General features: G+C 42.9%; 1 pseudogene; it reads right to left on the reverse strand.

Annotated features, from left to right (window-relative positions):
- Window positions 1–4141: 4141 nt before the first annotated feature.
- On the reverse strand, window positions 4142–4211 carry LOC131923751 (U6 spliceosomal RNA; annotated as a pseudogene).
- Between the last annotated feature and the right edge of the window lie 3213 nt (window positions 4212–7424).

The raw sequence follows: 7424 nt of genomic DNA on the forward strand, positions 1-7424 counted from the left end.
AAAAAAAAAAACAGAAAGCATTTACCACCCCCCCCCACTCCCAACTCTGCCCCTATTCAACCTTGAAGTTTTTTAATCCGAGTTGGTGAGGGAGTGTTTTCTTCATATAAAAACTATTAAATCAAAAGGTGTGTGTTCCCTTGTGGGAAGCTGACAGGGCTTTGTGTCTCTTCTCCCGCTCCTCCCCCCATGGGATTCTGGTCTCCAGGAAGTCGATGAAGGTGCTTACAGTTTTATGTTTTTCCACCAGAATTTAGCGCCTTGCTATGCATCTTCTAGGTGCTCAATGAAAATTTGGTAAGTATTGGTAATATTTGGTAACAAAACTTAGATCATAGAGAGGAAGAAGTTTCTTAAGTCCCTGGCCAAAGAAAAGTGAAAGTAAGTATTTAAATGGAGATTTAGGATTCCATTCGGTTATACCTGATGTCCATGTGCTGCGCTTCTTTAGAGGCAAGAGATTCTGTTGTTACTCCTGTATATTCCCAATTTTTCTTTTTAAATGGGCTTGGAGTGAGTTTTAAAAATAGTTTTAAGGGACCGGAGAGATGACTTAGCAGTTAAGAGCACTGGCTGCTCTTACAGAAGATCTAGGTTCAATTCCTAACACCCACTTGGTGACTCATAACCTATCTGTAGCTCTCACTCCATCAGATCTCATGTCCTCTCTGACCTCTGTGGGTACCAGGCATGGCACATGGTACACAGACATACATGTAGGCAAACACCCATACACAGAAAATACATTTAAAATAATGTCAAAAGCTTGTGGGGGTAGAAGTCCAGGCATGGGAGCAAGCTTATGTATACACTTTGCAAAAATGTGCATGTGCTATCTATTTTAGTAGCTCACGTAAAATTTTAAAATTGTATTTCTTTACACTTTTTCTTGCATTTATTTGTGTATTTACTCTGGATATTTATGCACAAAGGTTAGAGGTCAACTTATGAGAGTCAAATATTTTCTTTTTATCTTTATGTGGGTTCCCAGGATTGAACTCAGGTTGTCAGACCTGACAGCAAGCTCGTTTACCTAGTGAGCCGTCTCCCTAGCCCATTGAATATTACTTTGATTTTTAAAAAATAAATCCATATTTTGGGGAGGAGAATCTAGAAATAATTGGGCTAAAACTGACCTAATGTTGTCAAGTTACCTTCTTACAGAGGTGTTTTCTCTACGTGAGCTAGACCAAGCTCGATTTATTGAAATGACTTTTAAAATCAGACTCTGCATTCACAGCAGACATTTGAATAATCAGTTTATGCTTGGTTCACATAGTTGGGATGCAGCTTAAACGCTGTGTTTATATGCTTGGATGTGTGTGGGGTCTTAGTTTCAAACTCAGAAAGCAAAATAAAGAAGGGTCTGAAAGACACAGAGAAAGAGGGGAAAGGGGGAGTGAGTTGGGAAGTGAGGGATGGAGGGAGGGAAGATGGGAGAGAGGGGAACACAATACTCAGTATATGCAGAACTTTCAAAGGAAATAGTACAATCGGGTCTGTTCAAAGGAGTGTCCATGTCGTCTGGGACCCAGGACAAGGGAGATCTGTAGTTTTGTGTCCACAATCTTGCCTTGTTTAAAGAGGAAATATAGCTCCTGGTGAAGCTAAGACCAGATGGTAGAGTTGAGGTTCGCCCCTTGTTCAGTCGGTAGACCTTGGGATGACCTTGTATTAGTCATGCTTCTCTGGGCCAGTACCTCATCTCCTACCCATGGGAGGGTGGTGCCCTCTCTGAGGTTCAGGCTTGGATGAGTTACCGACCGCAATGAAGCAGTCCCTTGAATCAGCCCTCTGGCTTGTGGATCCAAACAAGAAAAGCATCCTTCACTCACATGTTTCCCCATCAGTCTTGCTTGCCTGGGTGTGGTGCTTTCATTTCCTCAGACGAGAAGCAGGGGCTCAATCACTCTTGCTCAATATTTTCAAATAGAACCTATCAAGAGGGTCAGCCTTGCGGGATATATGCCCTTAAGGAGTGTTTCTCTTCATGGGTTTGATATACAATTGGCAGTGAACTGATCTTTCAAGACGTCCTTCACTTTCATAATTGTGCATGATGGCATCTGTAACTTTGTTGGACTGTGAATACATTGCTTTCTGTAATGATGGCTGACGTTTGGCTGCTTTGGACTTACAAGGACAATAATTGTATAAGGTTCAATCTGGCTTCAGTGGAGGAGAAAACCTGCCCCTCCTCTTCTGCCAGTTCACCCGTATTATCCTGCTGGTACAGATGGCCTGGCTCTCCAGCTGTAAATCAGGAGGGAGGAGAGTGTCCTAGGGAGCCACTGACTGGGTCATCACAGCTGGCCTGAGCTCTGGAGTGAGGACGGTCAGCGTTGGACACAGTGAAATCATCCATAGACGGAGAAGGCATGGAGCAAAATATCTCAGGGAAGTGAGGGGTTTAGATGGAGTCAGGGACATCTAAACCGTTCAGCAATTGCTTCTGCGTCAATTGTGACTTTTGGCACTGAGGGTAGGCTTACAGCCCCAGAGTCAGTTCCAGGTCAGGATCTGATGCTGTGTTACAACATTCTGACTTATGGCTCTTGCTTTTTGATGAGATCAGCTGCGTTTGGCACATGAAACATCAGGCGATTGAAAATACAAGAGACAAACAGATCCTGGTGGACAAAGATTCAAGTAGAATTATTTTTATTTTTTAAAGATTTATTTATTTATTACGTATACAACGTCTGCCTGCGTGTGTGCCTGTGGTCCAGAAGAGGGCACCAGATCTCATTACAGGTGGTTGTGAGCCACCATGTGGTTGCTGGGAATTGAACTCAGGACTTCTGGAAAAATATCCAGTGCTCTTAACCACTGAGCCATCTCTCCAGCCCAGAATTAGTTTTATTAATAGGAATATTGAGATGGAGGTTGGGGCGTGGAGACAGGAAAGAAAGCAAAAATGATTAAAGTGAGGGAAGAGTGAGGATACTTGCTGAGGAGTTAAGTCCCATAAAAGGTCATTGTGTTCTTGGACGATGCCGGTGGCTACGGTAGGACTTAGGGATGACAGGGAAAGCTCAGATCTTTTCTATGGCCCTTCTCCGAGTTCAGTGTAGAAATCTCACCCAGCACTTAGCATGCTAAAAGTAAGAACTTAGGTGACAATGGGTAGAAAAACGTTATGAGCTTATGACAAATTGCCCCACCACTAAGTCTAATTCAAAGCAGATAAACATTCTAGTATAAAACTCAGAGTAACGAACCATCTGTCTCTACACAGTGACATCTCCTCTTGTTAGGACTTAGTCTTTTTGATATCCAATTGGATTTTAATATTAACGGTAGCAGGACATTTTATTAAATGACCGAAATAGGTTCTTATATAAAAGAAAAAAGGGGATACAGCCTTTTGGTGGTCTGCCCTTTCCTATGCTTAATAATGTTTTTAAAGCTAATATTATCTGTTTGTATGTTCAACTTCTGCAAAACGTTCTTTAGGAAAGAGCATTGTAACTAGAAGAAACTAATACAGACTGGTTGTGGAATGAGTTATGGGATGATCAAAGACCATTGTAGACAATAAACTTAAGGTTAAATGTTCACTCTGTAAAACTATAAATATGATGTGCTTAGTAAGATTGTGATGAAGCCCTGGGTGCTTGCAGGGTCATTGTGAGGGGGACCTTCACTGGCCTCTGTCTCCCATGCAAGGGAGAGTAGTACCAAACCCCATCTTCCTGTCCTCCACTGCCATCCTTATGGTGTGGTAAGCCTTTGTTTCCTGTCCGGGTCTCTGAGAACTGCAGAGCTGACTTTTCTTAGGACAGAACTTCCAAAGTCTTAGTTCTTCTCTTTGACTGACCATTCAACCTTCCTGATCCTGATATACAAACTTGGATAGACAACCCTTATAGTAATGTACCCAAGGCTGATGCCAGTGTCCTGGCTTTTTAAAAAACATATCCTAAACACTGGAAGGACCAACATTAAACAGAAAACTAAAGGCTAGGGATATAGCTCAATGCTAGAAGTCTGCTTAGCATGTTCAAGGGCCTAGGTTTGACCTGTACACTATAAGTAAGGAGAAGATACACAACCTCATTAGCATGCAACGGACTTGAGCTCGTGTCTGTCCAGCTTCCCCCTTTCCTTCTACTCCTACTATGCAAGCCTATTTCCAGTTTTGCGCAGGGGCCATGCTAATCTTCTCTGTATCGTTCCAATTTTAGTATATGTGCTGCCGAAGCGAGCACTCCAGTTTTGCTTAGAGCTCTAGAATAATGTTGCAGTATCCAGTGTAGACAACACATCAAAATGTCAAAGGACACCAGTGATGTGTCTGAGAGTGTCACCCACTTTACTGCTCCCATTGCTCCTGCATGGTTGGATCAAGAATCTCCAATAGAGCTGGGCGGTGGTGGCGCACGCCTTTAATCCCAGCACTCGGGAGGCAGAGCCAGGCGGATCTCTGTGAGTTCGAGGCCAGCCTGGACTACCAAGTGAGTCCCAGGAAAGGCGCAAAGCTACACAGAGAAACCCTGTCTCAAAAAACCAAAAAAAAAAAAAAAAAAAAAAAAAAAAAAAAAAAAAAAAGAATCTTCAATAGAGTGACTCTAAGAATCTTCTAGGATTTAAGGTCTACATCAAAATGTAGATGTTCAGAAATAAGGCAAAAGTCTAGAGTGATAGGACTGCCTTGCTTTGCCTGAGCTGAATTGGGGCTTGTCTTGATACCCTAAATATTTTGGACATATGCAAACATTTGTGAAGGCCACCTTTTTTAGAGTGATATGTGAATAGGAAGAGTCAATAACATGATCAGGCCATTTTATCTCTCGAGGAACATCACATGTGTTTATCTGCTGGAGAAAGGGCTTTTGAAGTTGGGTATGGCTGTGCGAGCCTATAGTGCTAGTACCTTGGTGGCTCGGCAGGAGGATGGTGAGTTCAAGACCAGTGTATGTGACACAGTAGAACCCTGTCTGAAAGAGAGAGAGAGAGAGAGAGAGAGAGAGAGAGAGAGAGAGAGAGAGAGAGAGAGAGAAGAAAGGAAGGAGGGAATGAGGGAGGGATGAAGGGAAGGAAGGAAGGGCTGGGAGCTGTAATTTTCCACTCAAACCCTTCCTCCAGCTGATGGCTTATTTTTTTTTTTAACAGATTCACTGTTTTGTTTTTTTTTTCTCTTTCCAAAAACTCACCATGGATCTGCAGAGAGAACTTAGGTAAACCAGCTGACTATCTATAGAAGGCAGCTGGTGATAAACATCAGTGCAAAGGGCCCAGAGCTTCATGCTCTGGAATGTTAGCTCCATGTTGAAATGGCCAAGTTTTTCTGACAAGAAACTTCTATGGAAAGAGACTTGGCCTTCTCTTCATGAGGAACAGACCTATGTGGTTGGGAGGATGCACATGAAAGTAAGGGATCTTTCTATGCAGTGAGGGATCTCTTGTTTCTAGAAGAAACTGAACAGCTAGAAGTTAGGAAATCTTGAAATAGCCGAGTTGTTGCAGAATATCAGTTAAAGATGTGTTACATTTGTTTATGCTGTGGAACATTTATTTAATGATGCAAAGATGTGTTGCATTCTTTTATGCTGCATTTGTTTTAACTCTGTGAATCTGTGTTACTGTGCCTGTCTAAAACACCTGATTGGTCTAATAAAGAGCGGAATGGCCAATAGCAAGGCAGGAGAAAGGATAGGTGGGGCTGGCAGGCAGAGAGAATATATAGAGAATATATATCTGAGAGGAAAAGATCAAGGAGCAAGAAAAGGAGAAGGAGAGGTGGACATCAGGAGTCAGGCACTCAGCCACAGAGTAAGAAATAAAGAAAGATACACAGAGACAGGAAATGATAAAAGTCCAGAGGCAAAAGGTCAATGGGATAATTTAAGAAAAGCTGGCAAGAAACAAGCCAAGCTAAGGCCAGGCATTCATAAGAAAGAATAAACCTCTGTATGGTTATTTGGGAGCTGGATGGTGGGCCTCCCAAAGAGCAAAGAGTAAAGAGTAAAAATCAACAACACTGAGTTTTATTGTACTTGAGAAATTTGAAGGCTGTCTGCCCTATGCTCTGCTAACTGCCATAGTTTGTGAATATGCATCAGCCAATTGACCAATCTCTGGATTTCTCTGATGTACGAAATGTGTTTATGTATGGTTCACATTCAGAGGTGACTCATCCTTTGAAAAATAGACTGGCTTTTGTGAGGGGTTCATCCTGATAGTCAGTAGTGCTCCACTGGGTAGATTCAGAGAGCAGACATGGAGATGTCTGTGTCAGCGACTCTTAACGCTCCCTCATCCTTCAGGGAACAAATTGAGGTCGTGGTGCTGCTGGCTCTCGTGAAAGCAATGTGAAAAGTTGTCAATAGGAAGATGGGGTTGCTTGTGTCAATCCCAGCAAAACAAATCGAAAGCCAGGAAATTATGAAGGAAAAGGTCTTACACATCCCTAAGACTGCCTGAGTCACAAGTTCAGTGGCCACTAAAGCCTTATTTTAAAAAGTGCTTCCATGGGAGTACTTGCCCAGCAACTGCCTTTTCAACCCCGAGCTGATGTCAGTCTTGATATTACTCACTGTGGCCAGAGACTACCATTTTGAAATAGCTGATGTGCGCCCGTGAGATGGAGGGTGGGTGGAGGACTTGCCTCCAAATCCCAGAGTTCTGTTTCTGGGACCCACATGGTGGGAGGGAAGAATCAGAATATCGTCTTTGATTTCCTTAATTTTCTGTCTTTAAAAGCTTTCCTTTGCTTCAGTTTCCCGAGTATTCCCAAGATTTGGTGAAGCATATTCCCACCGAAATGCCCTGCTATTCCTAAGGAATATCAGCATTCTTTGGAGAACATTTCATACCTTTTTTTGTTGTTGTTGTTTAGTTTGACGTGAGCTTTGTTGTATTTTAAACATCCACCTTATTCACATTTGCAGACGAGTTTTCTTTTGGGTGCCTCCATGACCACTTTTCTCTTTGCAGTGTTCTAAATGAACCCCCTTCCTACTCTGACCTCCAGGTTCAGGTGTTACACCAACTTGCCAAACCCCTACCACACTAAGACGTGGTGTTGTTGGAAAAACAACAGGGCCTGTTAGGCTAAAAAAAATTAGAAAGGAATGCTGGGGTGGGGGAAACATTTCAGGTGCTCCACATCTGTGTGTGGTAGTGTAGACTTGCAGTCCCAGCCCTGGCAAGGCGGAGACAGGCAGCTACCTGGTGTGACGGCTAATTTGGTTGTCAACTTGACTACGTCTGGAATTAACTAAACCCCCAAAATGGCTGGGCGCACCTATGAGGTGTGGTGATAAGTTATGTACCCTAATAAAATTTGTCTGAAGACTTAAAATTTGCCTGAAGATCAGTGAGACAAAGGAACAGGCCACTGCTACTTCTCATCTCACCAACTCCATGAGTCCTCTGACTGAAGGCCCCTGAGTCCTCAGCTGAAAGGCTCTCAACTAAAA

Source organism: Peromyscus eremicus, chromosome 13, assembly GCF_949786415.1.
Source record: "Peromyscus eremicus chromosome 13, PerEre_H2_v1, whole genome shotgun sequence".
Classification (NCBI taxonomy): domain Eukaryota; kingdom Metazoa; phylum Chordata; class Mammalia; order Rodentia; family Cricetidae; genus Peromyscus; species Peromyscus eremicus.